The sequence below is a fragment of the Pyxicephalus adspersus genome, chromosome 1 (genome assembly GCF_032062135.1).
Source record: "Pyxicephalus adspersus chromosome 1, UCB_Pads_2.0, whole genome shotgun sequence".
Lineage (NCBI taxonomy): Eukaryota > Metazoa > Chordata > Amphibia > Anura > Pyxicephalidae > Pyxicephalus > Pyxicephalus adspersus.
Window position 1 is genome coordinate 160,027,445 of NC_092858.1, and position 25,522 is coordinate 160,052,966.

The following is a 25,522-nucleotide window of genomic DNA, read 5'->3' on the forward strand; positions in this document are numbered from 1 at the left end:
CTATATAAGGTAAAAATTACCTTCTGTTTTGGGGAGGGGCTGGGATGCAAGAGCAGCAAGAAGCGTTTTCACTTTCAGAAAAGGGTATTTTAAGGAAAAAATTACAAAATATTTTCAGAAATCATAAGTGGAGGTACAAGACTATAAAAAGATAATGAGGCGTGACACTTCAAGTGAACTTTTAGAGTAAACATGACTTTAGAAAGCATACAAAAAAAAATCTTATGTTTAGACCACAGCTTGGAAAGAAACTTCTATCATTTCGTAATTGTTAACAAGCAAAAAAAAGTTACATTTCAGTTCAAAATTTGCACAGTTAGCAAGAAGTATAAAATCACAAACTTCAAACCTGTATGACAAACTGCCACCCTAATGAAACCAGTCCCGAGAAATATTCATTGCAACAGATGTTATAAATTGCAGGAAACATTTTTTTCCAGTTTGAAATTTGAGTTTTTAATGCAGCCAGCCACAGCTTCCTTAGTGTACCGAATGCGCACAAAATGCAAGCCTTGTGTAAATTGTGTTTTGACAGCTGTGAAAACACATAAACTACTTTTCATCGCAACATTTTAGTTGAAGATAAAGGTCTGGCTGCCAGCATGGCAATGTGTTCCTCAATCAGGTTCGAAGCATAAAAAAATAGTTTAAAAATGAAAAGCCATAACGTGGAGCATATGAGCGGAAATATTTAAGAGTATTTAACTGGCAGTGATATTAAGTTACAATGTGGAGTTGTAGACATTATTTGTGATATATTTGAGGTGCATGTTAATGGAACACAATGAAGATAGATAGCACATTTCCATTATTATTGAGCAGACAGCTGCCTTGTGAAATGTTACTATGCCACTAAACATCAATCTTTCCATGATAGCTGCTTACATCAAAGAAATCAAACGCACCCTTGTGAATCCTTAAAAAGCTATTTCTGCTGTTTGTTAAGTTGCTTAACTTTGTTTTGATTTTATGGCTATTGGCTTTGATTTTAAACTCATGAGCAGTGGCAGGTTTGTACTTGGGCAACCTTGGACATAGTTCAAATAGAAAAGCATAAATTATACAATAATATGGTGCAATGCCAGGGTAAGCTTCGAAATGGCCTATATATTTTAGCATTCTTTACCTAGGTAATATTTAGAGGGTGTATACTTCTTGGGGTTTTTGTGGGCCTGCTTTTATAAATCAGTTATGGAATCGTAGGATTGCTGTATAATCACAGTTCAATAATTCTTTTAGATGTGTGCATGATTAGGACATCAGCGTTCATTTTTTCATTGAAAACAAAACCTAAGATTTCCTTACATCAACCCTTCTAGTAATACCCCTAGTCCTTCCTTAAAGTTAACATTTTCATTGCCCATGTAAATCAAATCACCAGATTAATTTTAATTATGGCCCTGATGCTGGTTAAACCTAAACTTAAACTTTTCTTTGCTTCCCCACTGCTCTATGATTGCCACTAAGAGTACCCAATCATTTTGGGTAAGTATGGGGCATTATTTTGATTTTTAGTGGTGACCAGATGGTTCCAACTTAAGGTATTCTGTTCTTGGACCACAGCTCAGATTTTGGACACTCCAAACTTAGATTATGAGTTTAGATATCCTGTGTTTAAAGTGGGCTGTAAATGCAGTCCTCAAATATATGATGAAAAGGTGCTTGGAAACAGTGTGACTGTTAAGCAAGTGAAATCATAGCAAATCTTTGCATTTATACATTTTTATATTGTTGCATCATAATCCATCTGTTTTCTCATATATAAAGCCATTATTAGTTAAAGTACAATTTTTGTTATCATTTTCTGACTGATAGCTAAGTCATGAACAGAAAAAGGCTAGTGTATTTTCTTAGTCATAATCCGCACCATGAAACTAATGCAAAATGTGCCTGGCTGCAAAAAATGATAAATAAATTAAAAGTGATATATATATATATATATATATATATATATATATATATAATTTATTGCTGTGATAGGTATTTTGATTTAGATGGTCTTTCTTGTCTTTATCACTGCTTCTCCATGGAGCGCTGATATACTCTTTCAATTATATTGCATTAAATTCTAGTTAATCGCTACATTTATTTTCTTCTATCTGGCACTGTGGTTTTATTATTTACTATGTAACTGTTGTCCTGAGGGTCCATAGATGTGAATTATATGTAAGATAAATGATTCAATTATCGTTTTTTTCTTGTGCACACTAGAATATAAAAAAATCAGTGATAGTCATAAAATGTTTAATTATGCAATGTTTATATTTGTACAGTAGGAAATTATTGGTGCTCTAAAAATGTTTAATACCATCTATAAAGCATTTTTCCTAGCACTTTACTTTCATTGTTTGACAAATTGCTAGAATAAAAAGGTATGACTCTTTCCTGCACACTTGCAAAGTTCTTGTCATGTCATTGTATAGGGTATTATTTCGTTAATAGTCACAACAATTTCATATATGAGGTTTGAGGGCCAAAAGTTTTTAGAGACCTATGAAAAATACCTAGTGATAAAGGTCAAGGAGACCTATGGAATCATTCTGTGTAAAAAAAAAATGGCATTGTAAGGCCCTGGTCCAGCAACACCGCACTCTTCAGTTATAGCAAGCCCCCACTCAGCCTCGGGAGACTGGTTATGTTTCCCAGCACGCGGTTGCCTTCAGGACTTAATGCACAATGGATGGTGGCTGGGGAAGAGCTGGCAGAAAGCCAGGAGCCCTCGGATAACGCAGTACCAAGATTCCAACAGACAAATCCAGAATACAAAGCCAGAGGTCATAACAGATAATCAATCCACCAGACAAAATACACAGGGGCAAACACAAGCAGAGTCATGGTCACAGGCAAGACGTTGGTCCAGGCAGCATAAACTTGCAGGGTCAGAAACAGGCAAGGTCAGCAACAGTAAATTAGATGAAACACACTCCATCACAGATTAACCCAGCTATATGCTACAACAGGCACTGGGAGTCTGGGAGCAGAGAGGCTACAAAAGTCCCATCACCCAATGGCATCACAGGATTTGTCAGGAACTGATCATCCTCTAAAATCCCCTTCAGCTATGCACAGTGGGTGCTGGGGATGCCGATAAAATACAACAGGCTGCACGGCTAAAGGGAAGCAGGGGCTGCTGTTATTTCTTTATTCTCTTTGCTGCTGGAAGTGGCATTGCTGTGTGGGATACTGCAGTGGCCCACAGCCCGTAATTGCCAGCCCGGTTAACGTTTCCTAACAGGCATGTTGTTTTCCTGTATATAAAAGTATAGTTGAGAAAACCTGTTTTCAAAGCCTTTCGTTCATGTTTTAAGTAAATTGCAAATGAAATTGTCTCCAAATTTGCAAGGTGCAGGGAGTAACATGTCTTAAATTATATTATCAGGAGAACATTTTTAAAAGCCAGCAGAGCCTTCAAAACGGTGGTCCCTGAGGGTCTTCTTTACCAGCATTACTGGTGATAATATCATGTTCTGGGAATTTGTAAATTAAGTTGAGCTGTATTTTTCCAATTTTTCATCACAATCAGACAAAAAAGCATATACCGAACATTAATGACCTGGGTGGGAAAAGCCCTTCATAGAACAGTCTTCATCCATGATTTTCTTAGAGCAGGTTTGCTTTGCTAAATGTATAGTCAGCATTTCTAGAAGCCAATATAGCACCATTCTAGCCAAGCTATCTGTGTCCCTGTGTACAGGAAGTGAGGGGTAGTTGGTGAGAGCACAGGAACAGCATGGGGCCAGGTAAAGTGGTGGCAGTGGCAGGTTAGGGTGCTAGTATGGTGCAGGTGGAGAAGGATAGGGGTCAGCAAGTAGTAGAGCATTGGGCAGGGGCAATGACTATGAAAAAAATGTCTAAATGATACTATATGCCCTCATATATTAAATCAAGCTTTGTTTGACTTTCTGCAGCTTGTAATGCATAACAAAAGAAGCTATATAAACAATTTCAGTACAATAGAGGGGATGAAATAGAGGAGAAAGAATGGTCACTTATACCTATTTAGCTCTTGTAAAATTGGATTAAGAGCACTACTGGAGAGTGTACTGGAGGGGTATCTTACTGGCAATATATATTCCAAAGCCTGAGGGGACTGCTGGGTTTAGGATACAGGGTAAAATGTAATGTAAATGTACAACTGCCAAACTGGTTTTCTTTCTGAATGCTGAACCCCAGAACTGATGAGCTCAGTGTTTCTATGGGAAGGACATAACTGATGCACAACATGCATTTTGGGTGGAAGGAGTTTGTGAATGCATACTGAGTATCTAGAAGAGAAACTAAAGATTGTATGAAGAGAAGGAGTTCAAGATAAAGCCCAGTATGTGGGCTAGAGGTGGGCCATTGTAAAAAGACAAATCTATGTGCTGGAGGTGTAATTTCACTGGGGAAGAAAATTGATGACTTGCACACTGGCAAAATTAAATTCTTACTTAGGTATTGACCTTAATGGAATAAAACTCTAACTAAAGATTTTTTATGTTATAAAGTTGTTTTTTAAAGAATCATTTATATGTATTAAAGCTGCTGCGGTTTAACAAGCTAAATGTTTATTAAAAAGTATGGTATTTACCACCTGCCATTTTGGAAAGTTTATACAAAGTCCTCAGTTTCCACAAATCACATAGCATGCAGTTCAAGCCCCCTTTTTACACTATGCCATTCCATCGGGGTACACCACTGCATAATTATTGTGTGTTGCTTTAAGCAGCATTTCATATTTAATAGAGCAGCTATGTGCCTTGGATCTCTGCTTTTTGATCATTATCTGCTCAGTGTAGGAAAACCATGCCTTTTATTATTATTAATAATTTTATTATTATTATTATTAATAATATTATTAATATGTATTATTTATTATAACTTATATTATTATTATTTTATTATTAATAATAATTTTATTATTATTATTAATAATAATAATAATAATATTAATAATAAACAGGATTTATATAGGGCCAACCTATTACACAGTGTTGTACAATAAATAGGGGTTGCAATGTACAGACAGTGACACAGGAGGAGGAGAGGACCCTGCCCAGAGGAGCTTACAATCTATGCAACAGAGCTTGGGACTCAACAAGCAAGTATAATCATTAAATAAATGGAGAGGAGACTAAAAGAATAAAAAAAACTCTTCAACCAAATCTTTGGACAACACAGAAAAATGTTCTTAGCACGGAGGTTATTTACAAGTCTGATTACATCAATTTTGCGAAAATAAAACACAAGCAGAATGAGTATCATCTTGTGTTTATTATCATTTAATAAATTTACGAGTAAATACCAATAATACCAGTTAATATATATTCTTTTTATGGGAAACGCATATATAGCCCATACATTTTTTTCTGTGCATAATGTATATGTTCTTGATTTTGATATGGTTCCCTTTAACCCCAATTCTATAATGGAATATTTTCTCTTCCCATTTATCATCTTTTGCAATATAGAATAGCAGAATTACTACATATCTGTCTAAGAGCTATGCTGGGATTTATTTGCCATAAAACACTTGTGAGGAAAGAGTATATAGCTGCAGAATAAGAAGTAGAGAAGATTTTAAACTTCAAATTTATACTTTAATCTTACTTATTTTTTTCTTTAGTCTAGCAATCACTGAGCAATTGTGGCTATATCCAGCAACAGAAGTTATAGTAGGCATAGTGACATTCAGTCTATTTATATGCAAGCTCCCAGGTGGTGAACAATAAAATAGAATATGAGCTCAGAAAATAGAAGAGGCTGCTTCTTACTGTGCATCAAACACTTCTGACTGCTGCACTGTTAGTCTAGACATGTACAGGAATAGTCCTGGATCCTTGGTATAGATACCCCAAATAATACAAACAAACCTAATAATTAGGAAGACAAATGTTGGAATGAAGAGGGGGACTGAAGGGTTTTCCTAGCCTAAAGACTTGACTGTGATCCAGCCCTGTTTCCAACAGCATCCCAACAGCTTAAGGACAGATTCAAATTTACCATTTTATGTTTTCACAAATGACCAAGCTCCAGTAAAGTCAACCGATACCAAAATGGGAAGCACCATACCACTAGATGGGAAATAGATTTTGCATCTTTTCCATCATTCAGCGGGCCACCTACCCACCAAGATGTTGTGACAAATCAGTCACTGACCCAGTTGCCATGCAAAAACCAAAAAGAGCAGCTGGGAAAAGTGTCTTCTTCATTCCACATTTTCAGCATGATCTACCAGCCTCTACCTAGCTCCTACCCCAGTGGCTGCTCCCAAACACCTGGCCATTAACCTCCATTAGTTAACATACCACTGTCAAACTGAACTTACATAAACTAACATTATAAAACATCTTTAAAGGCAAGAATAAATGTGATTTATGGACAAAATGAATAATATTCAATCCTCCACTAAAGCCTTTTTTCATGTGCCAGACAGGGAAATAAACGTGTCATCAAAATCTATGACATAGATTTTAATGACATATTCTAGGAAGAGTTGTACAAACAGACAGACATGATACTGGTCTAGCATCCCCCTTCGAATATTTTTATTTGGTGTGAATGGAATAATATTGTGCATATGATGCCCTAACAACAAAAATACACTCACCCCAATGTTGCCCAGTACCACAGGTCTTTTTTTTAAATATAAAAAGGATAGTTTTTATCAATTACATTTATTTGTTGGAGATAATTATGGCATACTGGTGTTACATCCAAATTATTGTTACCAAATCCTTCATATAATTACATGGACTTTTTTAGCACCTTTTCATTTAATCTGCATCCTACAAAATTTCTTCAACATGAACATAATTCATGAAAATTTATTTTACAGTATAATATAATAGTATGAGTATAATAAAGTTTAAAACACAAAATCATTTAAAAACAATAAATTGAATAAATTAAAAAATCTATATATTTTAAATAAAATGTAATTAAAAAAAATTTTGAATTTAAAAAAGAAAAAAAATACACATTATACTCATACTATTATATATACTGTAAAATAAATGTTCTTGAAAACAATGTACTGCTTTTACACATAAAAATCCATTGTATTGCTTTCAAGACAGTTATTTTGTATTGAATACAATACAAATGGATTTTGAATTTCCTGCCCCACCAGCCGGGACGTACACATGCACCGACATCATCGGGAACTCCCCCTGGTGACTCATCGGATGCAGAAGCAGGAAGAAGAAAGAAGAAAAAAGACGGAGATTGCGGAGCTGGACGGTGCGGGACCCCGGCGGATCAGGTAAGCGCTCTATTTACTAACCTTTGCTAGGTGTTCCAACCCTGAGATTGGCTCGGTGGTTACCACTTGTAGCAACTTTTTTCTACCCCGAGTCACTCTCGGGGTTACCGCTAGGGAGGTTAAACAGTAAAAACACGAGTTTGTATATATGTATATAATCTTACAGACAATATAAGTTTATTCTCAGTTTAGACATGTTTCGCAGATTGTGCTTCTTTAGGAACTTTTTTAGACTAGCATAAAAAAAAAACAGTAGATCTTGTCTTTTTAAAGGAGCAACTGACATGTCTGATGAACTACTAATAAAAATTCTTACCTTATGACTTATGACAATAAATTTACAATGCTGAGGTCTAATCCCTGGAGTCAAAAAGACTTGAAAACCATTTCTTCTGCAAAAGTGGCCTTACTGGAGCTCAATTTTCCTAATGATAAAATACTTTTAAAAAGGATCAACAGTTTTTGTGTTTTGACATGTCAATATTCCACTCAGAATTGCTAAGGTACTGAAAGGTCCACTTCTACAGCATTCCTTATAAACATATTAATCTGGAAATACTAGAGTTAAGTATGTATTCTTAGTGTTTTCATTTAATGTGTTAAGTAACACTGCAGCTTTGAAATATGTGAAACGTCACATCTGCAATCAAATTTTCACTTCTGCATGAGTCCCTGTGAGTTTGTTTCATCCAACTGTGCTCCTCTGTTTTCATTTCAGAAAAGTGGTTGTCTTAAACAAACAATGTAGAATAATTTGTAGAGATGATCAAATTGGTTTTGAAAATGTTGATATTACATACAGGCATTTTCTAATACTAATTTTCTGTTTTAGGGTTTACTTTTTTAAATGGGACACAGCCAGTACCACTTCATGTCCTCTGTGAGCTCAGTTTCTATTCTGCATGAAGGTGCAGTGCCTTCAAATCCCTCCCACTTACCTTTCTGACCTGGTAGAATAATACACCCCTAGCCTTTCTCTTCTCTCCTTCATAGGCCTACTAATAATTTCCTTACTCATAACCTCGTCACACGCAGAGCTCCAAGACTTCACTAGAGCTACCCCGTCTCTCTGGAATGGCCTTTTTGTCCTATTCAGCTTGCTCCTACTTTCTGCTCCATGAAAAGAGCACTCAAAACACATCTTTTCAAACTTGCCTGCCTGTCTTCTTCTGTCTCCTAAAAATCTAATTTCTTCCCACCATTCCATATCCCCCTATTTATTGTGTGATACTTCCCCTACTTCCTAGATTGTAAGCTTTTCGGGGTTCTCCGCGCCTGTGTCACTGTCTGTATTTCTCTCCCATTTGCAACCCCTAATTATATAGTAATATATATATTAATAATAATATTATTATTATTATTATTATTATTATTAATAATAATAATAATAATAATAATAGAATAATAGAACAATCCCCAGTTTGTATGGATTGTTGATCTGTCATTTTGATCTTGTACACAAAGATATACCTTTTTACTCCTTACTGCTATAGCTTTTTACTCCTTCATTGACCTGTGTTATTAAAGCACCCGGTTTTCCGCTCCACAGTTGGACGTAGAGCAAACCCCCCTGCAGGCAATCACATGTACGTGCAGCAGTGTTCGAAAACAAATTCTTAAACTTTCTCAAGCACTTGAATGGGAGATATTGGGACCGTAGTGTAGCCCACAGCAGAACGCTGCTACTCTACAAACCTGCAATGGCCTTAATTAATATTCTGTTGGACTCTCATCTTTACCATGCGTCTGTCATATCCTACTTTTTTTTAATATCTTTTTGAGTTGATCTTTTCTACTTTCTACCCTTTGTCCTAAAATCTTAGCCTAAGTAAATTAAGCTTTTGCATCAACATTTCACATAAGAAACACATAATGTAGATTCAGCTAGCCTTCAGTAAAACTAAAGTATGAGAATGTTCTTTTTACCGCACAACACGAATCTATGACAATTACACCAGCAGCTTTTTCCAATGACTTTGATGCCTTTTGCAAAAAAATCAACTGTTATGACAGCTATGTATTGTGAAATAATATTGCCTGCAGGTTGGCAAGATTACATTAACCAGAACCAGGTTAGATTATACTTTTTTAGCTGTGGGAGTCAGGTAGGCTAAAGCTCAGCTTTGTCCAGAATTTGAAAAAGCATTTACGGTATAATTAGGTTTGTAATATTATTGAAGGCCACTAACAGTGTTATGTTTAAGAAAATGAAATAAGTGAAAGAATAAAAATGTAAATGCGTATTAACAGGGTCAGTAAATGCACATTCATAGTTGGTATATATTGAACTGAAGCTCAAACTTTGATACAAAATACCAGACCTGGCCTGCAAATATTTAAACCTCACTAACAGTGCTAAATGTTAACTTTAAGTGATTCCTTGTTGTTTTAAAGTCTTCACTGTGTTAGTGAAGGTGAGCAGAATGAAAAAATCTAATCAGGTGGGATCAGTATTGGAAAATCCAAGTCGATATTTGTATGTTTTAAATATTTGAATGATTCATATTATAACTGACAAAAAAAAGGTATAGGAGGGCCCTGCCATTTTGGCCACCAGACTTTGGGAGTTTTCATTGTCTGATGGCCACATTGGCTGTGCCATGTCTGTCATTGACAGGTATGCTTCAGACTTGAACTCAAATTTCTCAAACTCTGATGTTATGGTCCCAGGTCCGAATAACTCCTTTTTAAGTTGCAAATGGAGCTGGGCCACCATAAACCCTTAATTTAAGCTTTGTTACATGCAGATCCAAATCACCCTACAATACTTAGCTTTCCTCCAAGTTGAGCTGGGCCACAAACACTGTTAATAAACCTTTAGACCCCAAAGCTCTGGTATTTACCATCCGAAACACTCCAGCTTGCCAATGGCCATACATTTTCCAATGACCACACATTTGCCAATGACCACACATTTGCTAATTTGTCACACTTCCTGTTTACAGGGACAATGCTTACTTTCTGTACTGTATTTATGGATGAGCACCCTTGTCATCCTAGGCTGCTCTCCTGATTAGGGCTACACACACCTCCTTCTGTCCTCATCAACATGGGAGGTGTGGGGGTCTTAAGTTCACAGTAGAGAACAGGTGAGTGGTGATTACAATAAATATTTCAGTCTAATGGACAGTAAACTACAAGCACCTCAACCCCTACCACCACATTAATGGACCATTAAGCTGCAATATAATCCATTTTGCTTTTGGGTTTGGCTACACTTTAAGCTTGGAGTAATGTCAAGGTGTTGTGGATAACATGAGTCTATATTAAAAGAGGTTTACCAGGGACACAGGGCCGGTTTTCATATAGAACCAGGTACAGTCACCACCAAGGGAATTTCATATCAGCACTGCTGTTACAGTTGGCACTTTTAGAGTTTGCATTAAAAAGACTGCTATGCCAAAAAATACCCCAAAACACTGCAAGAATTGCAAGAGATGCCTACAGCTACCTTAAAAACCTTCCAGTATGGCAGAATACCAGATTGTGCTGGATAATGATGAAACTTGCTTCTAGTGCCTGCTGCCCATATTTCTAAAGACCTATCGGTATGAGCAGTCTCGCCTGCCAATAGAAATGTGAAAAAAAGCCTTATGTAACCAAGCATGGACAATATTACAAAATAAAAGGCTTTAAGGAAATATGGAAAATGTCATATTTTCTACTCCAATATTTTTATTCTTACTCACTGGTTTGTCAGTGCTATAAGTAGCAATTTCCTAAAAACGAACTGATATGCAAGGTTTATCAGTCTTTCAGCTATATTTTTTTCCTTTAAATATTAATATTTAAGTCTTTTGGGAACTTTTTTATTGCAATTGTATTACTGAAAGAAATCTCGATTTTCCAAGTTTCTTCTTCCCTGTATTTGACATAATTTATTTTCTAAAAATACATATTCTGCATTTTATCAGTCTCTTAGAAGTAAAATTCTCATTTTTCCATGTGCATACTGAAAATAACTTTTACTGTTCCTGTTTGGAATTTCTTCCCTTAGTTAATTGCTTCATTTGACCTTGTTACATCTGTATGTCGTGAAGAGGATGAAAAGCATTTATAAGTAGCATTTTACTTTGGAAAGCAATTATTCATAAGATAACTATAATTGTCTTGGCAATTTACTTACTAACGATATTAAAACATCTAATTGTTATGTGAACATAAATAGTATCACTCCAATGAGTGTACACGTTGTCCAAATAATACGTTGTACAAGCAATGCATTGGAGGTCATTCATTAGGAAGGTATCAGGGCCAAGAAAAAAAACTGTAACATGAAAACATTTATTATATACTTTCATTTACTAAACACAGGATTGTGCATAAGAATTGTTTGACATATTCTCTCGTCTGCAAAAGCAGTATTTTCTGGATCAGCTGCCCAGACATGCCTACTAGTTACCAGCTTCGTGTTCTCCAAGTTTTACTTAGCATGGAGTACTGTAAAAATGATAGTCAGGTAAATGATATTCAGATTGCAGATAAGACTACATTCCCAGAGTTCACTCCACAGATAAATGAATAATGAACTATCATATCATTGTAGAAATTGTAGAAAATATCTAAACCTAAACCCAAGAATTATAGACATGGATACTTGAAGATCCTTATATTAAGAGGTTTAATTTATTTATTTTTTTCCTTTGCATTTGCTAGCTAATTGTGCCAGTAACACATGTCAAGTCCTAGGTTCACAATATTTACTCGCTTTTATGTATTAGGGCATATGAAACAAAATTAAAGTATGGAATCTTGCTCCACTCCTTTTAATAACATAGAGGGGCTTATGGACATCAGACAGATAAAAATAGGTGCAGACAGAAAGAACAAATAGTCATCAACTCTCAAGATTTTTGGAATGGTATTTAAAATAACACAGACAGTTTAAACAAAATGTTTTAAATGTTATACCTACCAACATTGTTACTTTGTATAAAACATACTAGACAACTCTTATATTTAAAGTTTATTCTTTTTTTTTATTTTCTTTAGCACCCTTTTTTTTTTTGTTAAACCCTTCCCACTGGGGTGATGAAGGCAGAATGGGAGCACAGAGCCTACTAGGATACCTATATCACACATCCCGCTGGTTATATTTTCATATATACTGATATATATTGCTGATCTCACTGTGCATGCATTGTGGTAAAAGCCCAGATCTGCCTGGGCTTTTACCACAATGCAGGATAACTTTCATAACAAGGTAAAAATAATTTAGATCCTGTGGTTGAATACTTGGAGGAAGTTAGCTTTAGCAGAGACCAAGAGAAACCAAATAATAGATGTTTATTGCTAGGGTCAACATACACTTTAATGGAAGTAATGCAGAAGGAAAAAGGGAGTGATAAATGGTGAAAGTATATTATATAAAAGATGAAATGAAGAAGAAAACAGAAACAGTGAAGGGGGAAGAAAATAAATTCAAAGGAAGGAAGAGTTAAAAGGAAAAAAGTAAAAGAAAAAGTGGTGAAGAAAGAAAAAAGGAAAAAAAGGAAACTGTCCTTCTTATTTGGGAATTTTAGTTTTAGTTCACCATGAATTTTACTTCCCTTTACTTTCAGGATGTAAAAATGAAATGCAGTGGGTCATCCAATTTTACTTTACAATGAATGACATTTGGCAAATATAGCTTCAATAAAAGAATAATTTTGTATGAAACAACTGCTTTCAAAACATTTGGCCATCACTCTAAGTACTTGGCTCCAAGCCCTGTATTCATTATTTATCGGAGAAGATCAGATCTATAATGGTGATGTTAAACAATTCACAATGAATGTGAAAAATGATCTTTAGTGATACTGTCAGCAATTAATCCCTAAATCAAAATGTAACAAAATCACGCTAAATGTCACAGAAAGAAATATTTTAACAAAATTTAAAAATTAATGGTTTTCTGATCAACACAATGAAATAAATAATTTTCTTGAATTTCATTTTTTTTTTAGGATCTTTTTAAAGGGTGCTTTTAATAAAGCAGTGAGAATGATATTTTCTGAAACATTTCCTAATGGAGAACTCCAGGTCCAGGTGTTCAAGATATAATTTATTATGTGAGATCCATTTTTAAAGGGGTCTAATCATCTGGTGAACTATGTGACACTGAAGTGCCCAACCCTGATAAACCAACAAGATCTTTTGAATTATTGACATGAATATTTTTATTGGATGAACTGTAGATCAATTAGCAGCTGAAATATGGTTTTCCAGCTTGATGAATATTGAATATAATTTGGACACAAAGGATTTTGAATAACAAACTGCACTATTGCATTGTTTTAGATCTTTTGTGTTTTTAATTAATATGTGTTTCTTTTGTTATAGGTGCAATAAGAGCTGGGCACTTGCTTAATTTGCATGGAACAAGTAAATACACAATATATCCCGGAAGACATTGGGCATAGCAAGTGACTGCCATATAGCCAGAGTTTTGATTTTACACGGATTGGAAACCGCTGTTAGGCTGTGAAGAAAAAGGAGAGCTGCAATGACATCCTGTGTTGTATTAGTTCAGAATTATTTCCCAAACTGGAGTCCTGTTTTAAGGTTTTTACATATTCTTAGCAAGCTGGTAAAGAGCTTCAACACAACAAGTCATCACTGATCTGCCTAGCATGTACTCATCAAACTTCACAAACTGTTGACAAGTTAGGTTTAGACAGTTCCTAACAATTCACTAGTCTGTGTTGAGGAGTTTTGGGGTTGTGCCATGAGCATTAGATTGACATTACTTTGAGATGCTACTGGGATTTTTCCATAGATGCATTTGACTTGCAGTTGACCTCCTATGGACCTACAGTGGATCATTTTCAAGTGGGTTTTCCATTTTTCTTGTATGGGAAAGCAAAGCCTGGCTGATACAAACAATAGCCACAGGTCCTACACTACATGTTTTTTGTTTCTATCCGAAGACCTGTCACTGTTGAAAATCTGATTACAGATGAATTTGAAGATACTTTTCTCCGCAATGCTTATAAGTACAGAAGTCAATGATTTATATAATGATATAGAACAGCAGGAACTGATAGTAAATGGCTTCAGAGAAAGTTTGTATTCCTGCAGAAAGACAATAGTTTTTTGTGCTTTGACTACAATATTTAATGTACAGTGCTGCATATTATGTTGGCGCTATATAAATCCTGTTTAGTAATAATAATAATAATAATAATATTATTAATAATAACAATAATAATAATAATAATAATATAGCTAATTTACTCTATGGATATCAAAGGGGCAAAAAGTTTGAGAAACTTCTGCAGTGGGATCACAGACAGAAACAAAAAATCGACAGAACTAGAAAGAAAAAAGATGTTGGCTTTATTATTTAGGTGATGAAGGAGAGAAGGGTAAAATAAGGACATAAAGAAAAACAACACAATATACAAAGAAAATAAATGTAAAAGAGAACACTTAAATGAATGAAACATTCTAACGCAAACTCCTCATTAGGTCTATTAGGGTGTAAAGTCTATTGGGAGATCAAATATGCTCTCTCTGTAGCAACAGTAATTTAAGTTGCTTCTTATTAAATCTATCTTCTTGCCTGAGAACATGTCATCCAAGGTCAGAGACCAGATGGTTCTGTTCCTTAAGGTGTCTGGAAATTGTGGTATCATTCAAAAGTTTTTTTTCCCAAGTAAGAACTTTATTATAAATTTCATCTTTATAGGAAACACCTTGGATAACACTTATGTTATGACTGATTTGACCCACCTTGAAAAAGTATAAGAGTAAAACAACCCTATGAAATTTATAGTAATATAAATTGATTGTGAGCAGTGTTGCTGTTTAAGATTAAGGTCAAGGGGCAATTCAAACTCAATCATCCAACATTTGGTTTGGTTGTAGAAGAATCAAATAAAGCCCACATTCACTCAAAATGTATTATTAGTACAGAAAACTGTGTTTCCATTGAACTGTCTCTAACAAAACAAATACCCAAGGGGAACACTGTCTGGTAAGTTTTACTAAAATTAGAGCTGATTTTTACATTGATATTTTCCAGTGGTGAACCCATTAATAAGGTACACATGGGGGGGGGGTTGGCTTCCTATTGGATGACGTCTGTCAAGTGAGGAACTTCCATTAAAAAAAGTGATGGCAATTTCAGTTGTATGTCTCAGTACCAAAAAGTGGATATATTTACATCCATTCTGATTTGTTCATTCACTTGAAGTTTTTCCAGAATATCTCTTTGAGCTGTGAATTACAATAAACATGATATTTAATCTCTTGTAACTGTACTTGGAGACTTGCTGTCTTATACACAAGGATTTGGGGCCCATAGCAGAAATTTAAGCTGCTTTATCCTGACTCGGTGTGCTTCTGACAACAAACCAGCAACCTCATACAGCACAGTTTGATACAGCAACAGTTTTGATCAGCTTTAGTTAGAAACTTGCACACCTGCTGACAGCTGACTTTTACATGTTCAGCAAAAGCACACAGTATATACTATATCTTAAAAGAAAGAACAAGATGTAGTTCAAGTACATATATCTTGAGGTAAGCTTTTAATTTTTTTATGACTGGAGAACTCAATTAAAGTTGAACTCCAAGCAAACAGCAAGCTATACAGTTTTTATACATATATGAATTTTACCTGCAAAAAGACTTTTCAAATCTGTTTAGTCAATTTTGTGATTCAGACACTCCTACAAGTCAGTATATCTAGGTCCATGACCTCACTTTTCTGTTGTGCAGTTATTCAATAAAGCTTGGTCTTGATCTTCTGCCAGCTTGCTAATTGAACAGTAAGGGAGCATCACATTGCTAATAAAGTCACCTCTCTACTTACTACTCTGTCCCCCTCTGCAAGCAGGTATCCATTGTTTTGTATATTGGCTGCATTCCGAGGAATTGTAAAACCTGATGGATTGAATCTGCTGCACGTTCCTCTCCCTATGCAGAAGATAGCAAGGCGGTGATATGAAAAAGAAGCCAGTTGTGCTGAACATCACATGTTTTGACTGACGCAGGCTAATGGAAGGAAAATATAAACTAATAGAAGCTTGTCCTAATTTTCTGCTTCCCCTTAAAGGCTCATTTAGAAATGCAGTCAAAAGCTGCATGGTTAGCATCTCTATATACTCCCGGGAGGAGTTTTCACTGCACCACAAAGGATTCCTCTCCGGCACTCCACTAACTCGACTCTCTCCTCCACAATCTAATATGAATGCTGCAACCAGACTCATCCATCCTTCCCTCTGCTCTTCTTCTGCTGCATCTCCTTGTAGTCCTCTTCATTCCCTCCACAGTTCTTGTCCCACCTACCTTTCTGAACGGGTAGAAAAATACTCCCCTAGCCATTTTCTTTGCTCCTCTAATGACCTACTAATGACTTCCTCACTCATGACCCCATCACACGCATGGCTTCAAGACTTTTCTAGAGCTGCCCTGACTCTCTGGAATGGCCTTCCTCATCCTATTCGGCTTGCTCCTATTTTTTGCTCATTTAAAAGAGTGCTCACAAACCTTTTTTTCAAACTTGCCTACCCATCTTCTTCTGTCTTTTGAAACTGTCACTACTTCCCATCACTACATATCTCCCATCCTATTGTGTGATACTTCCCCCATCTCCTAGATTGTAAGCTTTTCAGGGCAGGGTCCTCTCCTCCTCCTGTGTCACTGTCTGTATTCCTCTATCAATTGCAACCCCTATATAATGTACAGCACTGCGTAATATGTTGGCACTATTCAAATCCTGTTTAATATTAATATTTATGGGTCATCTCCAGCCTTCTAACAACAAATGCAATACAACCTCAAAGCAACCACAATCTCTTGCAGCTCACTGCAGTTGGAACACGCTCCCATTCAAATCAATGGAAATGGCTAGTCACGAAAGGATGGGCAGAAGCTACATCACACAGTCACATTCAGGAATGGCACTGCAAAACCAGAAAATGTGATTGTAAGTGCACAAAATAGTTCCCCACCACTTCCATATGGTTAAACGGAAGCAGTTAAGAGTGCAGATGAGCGGTAAACCACAGTGGGTTAGGCGTAAGTCTGGAGGAGACCTCACTGTTAATTAACTGCAGCATAGAAAATTCATGTCCCCATAGTGTACTATATTATGGATAACCTTCCAAAGTTTTTAGTAGAATTATTTTCTATTATACCCTCCATTTCTTCCCTCCAAATTTCCAGTATCTGTTGGACTGACTGCAGAACTCAGAGAGAATGCCTGTCACGCCTTTATAGCAATCTAATTTTTAGAAGTGGGAGAGCCATCTATAGAAGGCAAGAGAGGCATTACTATGGGTTGTGATGTGTTGTGAATGCTACCATCATTTTATATCTATGGCCACCTGACCTGTTCTATGCTAAATACATAAATATTTAATATATTGTTGTGCTGAAAACATTAAATTAAATTGTTTTATGAATAATACCAAGAAAATTTGTATTTATCCTATTTGTTATTTTTTATATTGTCTAACAAACACCAGGGTCATACGGTTTAAAGGAACTTTTAATTGCTTAGTTAAATGTTGACTGGAGGCAAACTTTGGTAATTCTAATGAATAGCAATGACCTAGAATAAAACTGATTAGCATTATAATTAACACAAAGGTAAACAGTTTTTATTTTGGGATCATAATGAAGCCTTCTGTTATACACATAAGATCAGATTCAGATCACAAACAAAATAAAATTATGTTTTGCATTTAAACAACGTTCATATTTTCCTTCTTTTGCTTTAATAAATGGTAAGCACTGAAGAAAGATCAGAAGATTGTTTCTTTAGCCTGCAGCCATTTAATGTAAATTGTTTATATATGTTTGCATGTAGGTTTGTTAGTTCAGATCTAAGTTCTGATACTTGCTTGAGGGGTTTCTATACCTTAAAGTGCCCCTATTTCCAGACCATTGACATTTAAGACTTTATGTATTCTTAACAAGCAATAAAGAAATATTAAAAAAAGCAATCTGAAGCTAATAAATGAATCAAAGATCCCTAAAGATGAAAACTAACACTCTAAAATGGGGTTTCAAGCAGTTTCTAACATCTTACAGGCAGCACCTACTGTATTTTTCATTAGATAGCTGGTATGTTGCCAAAATGCTGCTCTACATAAAATATTGCTAAGATTTCAGTGCATCTCCCATGAATTTCTCAAAAATGACTATTGCTACAGAGTTGAGTTATGGCCTGTAAAACAATTTAATTACATGTTTACAATATGGTAGTTTAATGTTTGATAATTGATATACAATTGATGATTGATGTTAGATATATGTTACTATGAATAGTCTGATCACAGGTTTACCTTATCTTTTGTGTGCAAATGTTGCATTTGTCTATGTTCAATTTATTCTGGTAGTGCAGTTAAATTAAAGTATAAATCTAAAATTGAGGATTTGTTATAGCGAATAGCTAAAATGTTTACTGTATGTAAGTAGTAACCAGATAATTTACCCTTTTCCCTAAAGCAGACCCTTTTTTTAAATTTTACTTTATATAGGGTAGATAACCTTTCCATATAAAGTAAAAATGTGTTTGTTTTTTTCAATAAAGCCCCTACCTTATGCTTTTATGATATTTTTATATAAAGCACTTTTAGGGGGTCACTTTTTTATATTTACAGGAGGAAACATCACCCGATCTCATGCATGCACAGTGCAAGATTGAGTGATGTAAGAAGAAGGGTTTTTTTGCCTTCCTCTGGACCAACTATGTCTTATAAGGTTTTATATCTGGGATATGTTTTTTTCCCTAGTGGTTGAACTTGATGGACTTATGTCTTTTTTCAACCTAACCTACTATGTAACTATTTAACTTTAGAAGATGGTGGCGGCTTCCTGGAAAGAAGGAGAAATCCAGGACAGCGTGGAACTAAATAAAATCAAATTGGGGATGGAAAAAAGACTGTAAGAGTTAAACAATTTTTTTTTTTTTTTTTTTTTTAATAAAAGTTACGTTTTAACATTAACTTTAAGTTACTAGTTGTCAATTACCTTTGTTATGCTACAAAACACAAATTACTCTATCCCACAGCTATTTATAGTATACAATATTCATTCACCATTTTGTATTTTAACATTTCGTATAGAATTTAATGTAACATAAGCAACTTGCTGGAAAAGGCCATTTAGAGTCTTCCTAAATGTCTTTAAGAGTTCAGTACATTTAAATAGAAAATAATTGTATGATCCTTTTTTTGAATAACTCCTACACCTACTTTTTTTTCTTATTTCATAATTGATTTATTAAATGCTAAATTAAACAGCATATCAAATGCCAAAGAATAAAAAAAATAACATTTTCAACCTTTCATTTTGCAGTAGACTTAATTGACCATGAATATGTTAGCAGTAGAGCTTTGAAGTGAGACACAACTAGAGCATAGGTACATATTATTTTAATGAACAATGATGTGTGAAATTAATCATATTCTTGTCAACAAGATAATAGTGGATTATGCTCTATTTATGGATGAATGGATTCATGACAAGCACGCAGGATATGGCTTGCTTGAATGCCAATTAACATTTATGTTTCAGAAGTGCAAATGTAAAGAGGAGTGTGAAAACCTAAGTCATCATGTTCTATGGATTGTTCTTATTCTGTTACATATGTAAAAATTAACACTGCATTCCACCTCTAACACTGTCTCTGCAGCTGAGTAAAAATAATGAGTTCTGCAGTAATCCATCTCCATTGAAATGAGCTTCTCAAATGTTTCAAGCCAGTGCAAGGAGAGATTGATACAATTAACCTTTAAGAATGGAATGTGTAGAAGTGGTGTTTGACAGGTCAGGATTCTGTTGACTACATCTGGTAAGATATAAAATGTAGGAAATGTATAAATACCAACTTGTCAGAGCCCTGGGACAGACATGACACCAGAATGTGCATTTAGAAAGGGTCTAAGGTTTTTATTAGAGTTCCTTGTGGCACACCATTAATGTCCAAGAGTACAACTCACATGAGATGATCGTTTGGGTATCATGGGTAATTGACCTAAGCAAAAGCTGGCTAAATTGGAGCATGTAAGCAACTATGAGTTCAGTGACAATAGCACACTTTCAGGAAAGGTCCAACAGACCAGAGACAAACATAACCTAATCATGCACAGGCTTGAAGTTCTGACCTTATTATAAGGATACAGAAGGACAACTGTGAGAACCTTCAGAAGATTGACAGTAAAGTAAAATTGAATCCCAAATTTCAAGGATTTAAACGTACTACAGAGCCGTGCTTCTCAACCAGGGTTCCTCCAGAGGTTTGCTAAGGGTTCCTTGAGCAATGATCCTCTGTTCAGTTTAACAGATTACAATGATTTTTATTTTGGCTATCTGTAAGGGTATTAACCTTCTCAATGGCCAGCAATGTAAGAGAAATTCTTCCCACTGACCACCACATTATTTATACTGTGAGCTGTGGATATATTAATTATAGCAGGGATTTCCTGAAGACCTGAAAGTCATTTGAAGGGTTCTCCAATATAAAAAGGTTGTGAAACTGTTGCAGAGGACTAAGGAAGTTATCCAACTGTGCCAATTGAGTTGATGTAGTTGCAGACACAATGAGGATGGATCTATTAAATCTGTTCAGGCTGTGTGGAAGAATTTTCACTTAGGATATTGAAAGAGGTGAAATTTTTATCGACATCACATGATTTGGTATTTTTTGCAAAGTGAATTTCCAAAGTGAGCATCCTAAAGGTCTTTAGTAAATCAACCTCAGTCAGTATATAGATTCATCGGGACAACAATGAATAGCATCAGGTAGGTGGTCTGAATGGAGTTTTCTTTTAAGAAGAGTAACTTCTAAAACCTATAATTCATTTTAAGATAATTATATTAGTTATAAGTTGGATATATATATATATATATATATATATATATATATATTTAAATTATATATATATATATATTTTTAAATAGTATACATTAATGATTAGGATATAGTAGAAAAGTAAAAAGCAGACACAATTTTTTTATTGTGCCATTTATTTCTTTAAAAGGTTTATATATAGTGATAGTCACAATCAGCTGGATTTTTTCCTTGTTGAAGACTTAGATATTTCCAAGTTGATTTCATCACTTTAATAGTTAGAAGTCCAAGTGAATTTATTTAACCACAAAGTTTAAAAGAAGACTAGACGCTATTTTTCATATGACACTTGCTTTGAACTCCAAACATAGGCATCACATCATTCTCTAAGACCTTACTTATTTCGGATCTATTCCTCTCACCTTAATAACCAAAAACTGGTGATTCACTTTATTGAGGATCTTTCTTACTAATCTAACATATAGGGCCTGAATTATCAAAGTTTTCCAAGGATGGAGCTTTAATAAATCATTGTATTTGTTTTCCTGGGATCTGACTTTATTTAGTGAAATACTTTGCTAGCTGCGAGAATCAGTGATGGGTTACAATTCTTAGAATGTTATATACACATAACCAGTGTGCTATCCCAGAGGCCATGCACAAAGCAAATGTGAGGAAGTGCACTTTCTAAATCATCATTTAGGAGCACTGAAAACCGTTTTTATTAACTCTGAAAATTGGCAAACTAAGGTCATTAGTGGAAAAAAATACAGCAGCTAAAGTACAAGTATTTGTATTAAACAAAATGACTTGTGGCAAAAGATTTGGCAGCAGTCAGTTCCTGTAACTTGCAGTCTTACATTGTAAATCTGAAAACTCATTGTTATGATATAACTGACATATTTGGCTTTCATTATTACAGTAAGAAATGAGAGAATGTGTCAGTTATATTCAGTCTTGGAATAACTAATCAATAACACAGTGAATGCTATGCTTGTCATACATGAATGAAGCCTCTCTCATATGTATGATGTTCTGGTGCTGGCTCTCTGTCAAGGGAAAGTCTACTTGCTTATCAATAATATAAAAGCTCAAAAATGCTGGATGCCATAATGTGTAAATATGAGAAAGCAAAAATCACATCCTAAAATTGTAGCAGGCATATGTGGGAGATCTCTTGCCTTTCTTTTGATTTTGTAATTATTCATGACCTTTGCAGCGCCGGCCGGAAATCTCGGCCGGAACAGTATCTGCATGGAGTTTGCTGGTTCTCCCCGTGATTGCATGGGTTTCCTCCAGGTACTCTGGTTTCCTCCCACATCCTAAAAAAAATGCAATAGGTTAATTGGCTTCCCCTGAAATTTACATTAGACTGTATTAAAGACAGATAACTGAGGTAGAGACATTAGATTGTGAGCCACTTTGAGGGACAACTAGTGATGTCACATGACTTTGTACAGCATTGCGTGATATAATGGCGCTATATAAATACTGTGAAATAATATTAATAATAATAATGAAGAACAGAACAATATCAAATTTTTTTGGGCCCTTTAGGTTGTTACCTTCTTGGGCCCACCTCCTCCATGTTTTAAAGTTCCAAAATTTTAAAAGTCATGCTATTTTGGTCACGGACCAATACAGAAGTCTCCCAATGGTGGCCCTGGTGAAGAAGACTACAGACTGCTGTACCAAAACACACTACACAGGTACGGTCCATAATTGTCACTATTAAGAAGAATGGGTATGAGTGCATGAAGACAGGAAGTAGTTGTCTGATGGAGAAAACAGTTTGTCAGAATTCAAATGAAAACAATATTTTATGACAAAGATATAAATGTTTGTTATACACTTTTTTGTAAACTTTTGTTACCGAACTGGTAAGTTTAGTTGGACAAAATTTTCAAAGTAAAAAATTGCAATTAGGCAGGTTCAGAATTGTAGGCAAGGACAGGCAATGTCACTTCTATAAATAAATAAACATATCTGCATTTTATCTGCATTCTTTTACACTAATTCCCCCTCGTTTCTTCACCCAGTCTTTCACCCAGTGGTATCTTTGGCCATTTTGATTGTCCCAGCCTGGAATGACATAACCCCCGCACGAATGCAGGGGAATTCATTCACTTCTGGTAGGCAGCTATGCAGACATTTTACACTGAGCTGTGCATGCATCAGGGAAAAGATTGCAGATCTTACAGAGAAGAGGCTTTTCCTGGCAACCCATCGAAACAAATCCTACTTATTTTTTTTCTAACAGTATTGTCATGATCTTTAATATTTAATATGCTAAGAAAGGCCTGTAATATCTGAGATGCAGCTTTTGGGTTTTCACAATTTCTTGGTGGTGAATTTGCTGGGATATCCACTCTTGGGAAGAATCTCAACTGTTTTGGGTACTTTCTATTTATGAATAATCTCTGCCACTGTAGACTGATGGACTTCGAATTGTCTGGAATTGGTCCTCTAGACCTTCCTGGATTGATGGGCAGCCAGAATTGCTTCTCTAAGACAACTGCTGGTATCTTTTCTCATTGGCATTTTTTTAACACACACCTAAATGCTCCAGACCAGTAAACCACCAAAACTTCTGCTTTGAAAGATGTGGTCAAACCTGTTGATAATCAGTTAATCAATTTTGATTTCGATGCTACTTACCCTTATAATTCAAATGCAAGTGGTGGGAGTGCATTTAACTTTTCACACACTGCTACAGCATTTTGCATATAATAATGTCATAGGTGACCTGCTAAAGACCATGTGATTTTTATGATGTTCTCACACACAAAACCTTAAAAATGAAAAATGATTAATATTGGCCATAATATAAAAAAACACAGTTTACTTTCCCTTTAATTGTACCCACAGCTACATATTCTAAAATCCCTGCTGTTTTTATTATCTCCTTCATTGGCTGCTGCAGATGATAGGGTTCCTGAGTCAGAAATAATTACAGGTATGATACCTATACTACAGCAAACACAAGGTGAAAAAAGTTTTACAGGGAAAAAACATTATTCCCCTTATGCAGATTGGCCAAATAGTCTGCAACTTAGTTTGAATAGAACAGTTTGCACATCACTTGGTGATGTCACGTGTTCCAATTGAAATGGAAGGTTTTAAATTGTCTGGCGTTATATCTGTTTTGTCAGTGACATATCTACTTAAACTTCAAATGACCAGTCATATTCAGTTCTGTAAGTATTCTGTCTGATTCAGTTCTGTAATAAAACAATGTGTTCTTGTGGCTATAATGAACCATAATTCAATCCTTTCAATTCTTTTAGTTCAAGGTCCTCAATATTATAGACCTTAAATGACAAGCTGTTGGTGGAAGTAATAATTCAATTGGCACAAAAGTGCTTTTTTCAGTTACCAATCCAACATAGAACATTTGTATGAAAATATAACAAAAATGTAATCAGTAGAGTTTATACTTTGATGTCAATCAACAAATAATGCAGAATATGCAGGTATTTATACAGCTTTTAGTATTATTTATTATTTGCTGTTTCATGATGTGATATGCAAGCTTTTTTATTTCAATATTTTAGGCATTTTAGTACTATACAGTATTTATAAAGCACGTCTGCCATTTTGATTAATGTTTATTGGTGTACATCTATGTTTTTATTTACAACTTGAACAAAAAATTATTTTATTATGTGAAATAAAAGTGTTTTTTATTATTTTGTTGGTATTTTACAGTACCCTAAAAGTCCCACTATTCACATAATCCCTGCATCCTACATACAGAGATAGTCTGGGTCTATCCATTGATAGATAGATAGATAGATAGATAGATAGATAGATAGATAGATAGATAGATAAACGCTATATAAACTTTAAAGAAAATATATATTGCAAGTTATTGTTAGTTTTGTGAATAAGTAGTTTTTTTTTCAAATGTAATATGATGCAACAAATACAGGTCTGGAAAGTTATTTGCAAATTAAAAAATATATATTTTTTAACGTAGTTTTGCACATTTAATTAGCTAATTACACTTAACTTTGTTGATGCTCACAATGGCCCTGAGGTTGTGTTGTGGTTTTCTCTTCCTCATGCCAGTGAACCACCGCCTCAGGGGAGATGTTCTATACAGCTTCTACCCAAGGCAGCCCCATAAAAATTTGAAGGGATTGGGGTATGCTAAAGAGTAGATAAGTTCTCTACATATAAATCAATACATAGGCTGCCAACTCCCCAAAGAAAACCAAACAAAAAGTAAAAGACCATAGGCCAGTAGCTCCGCGCCAAAGGGGAGGTCAAAAGAAGAGCTTTTGGCCTTTAAGTGGTTGGACTTACAAGTACTTGAAATCATGCAGGTAATGTGTAAAGAAATGTTAAAAGAATGTCAAATAATCGAAAAAATTTACCAATAAAAGCGATAAAATTATATGAAAATGCTAAAAATCATTCCTCAACATTTTAAAATGAATTTTTTCTCTATATTTCACTTGTTTTTAACTATACTATCTTTAGGGTGACAA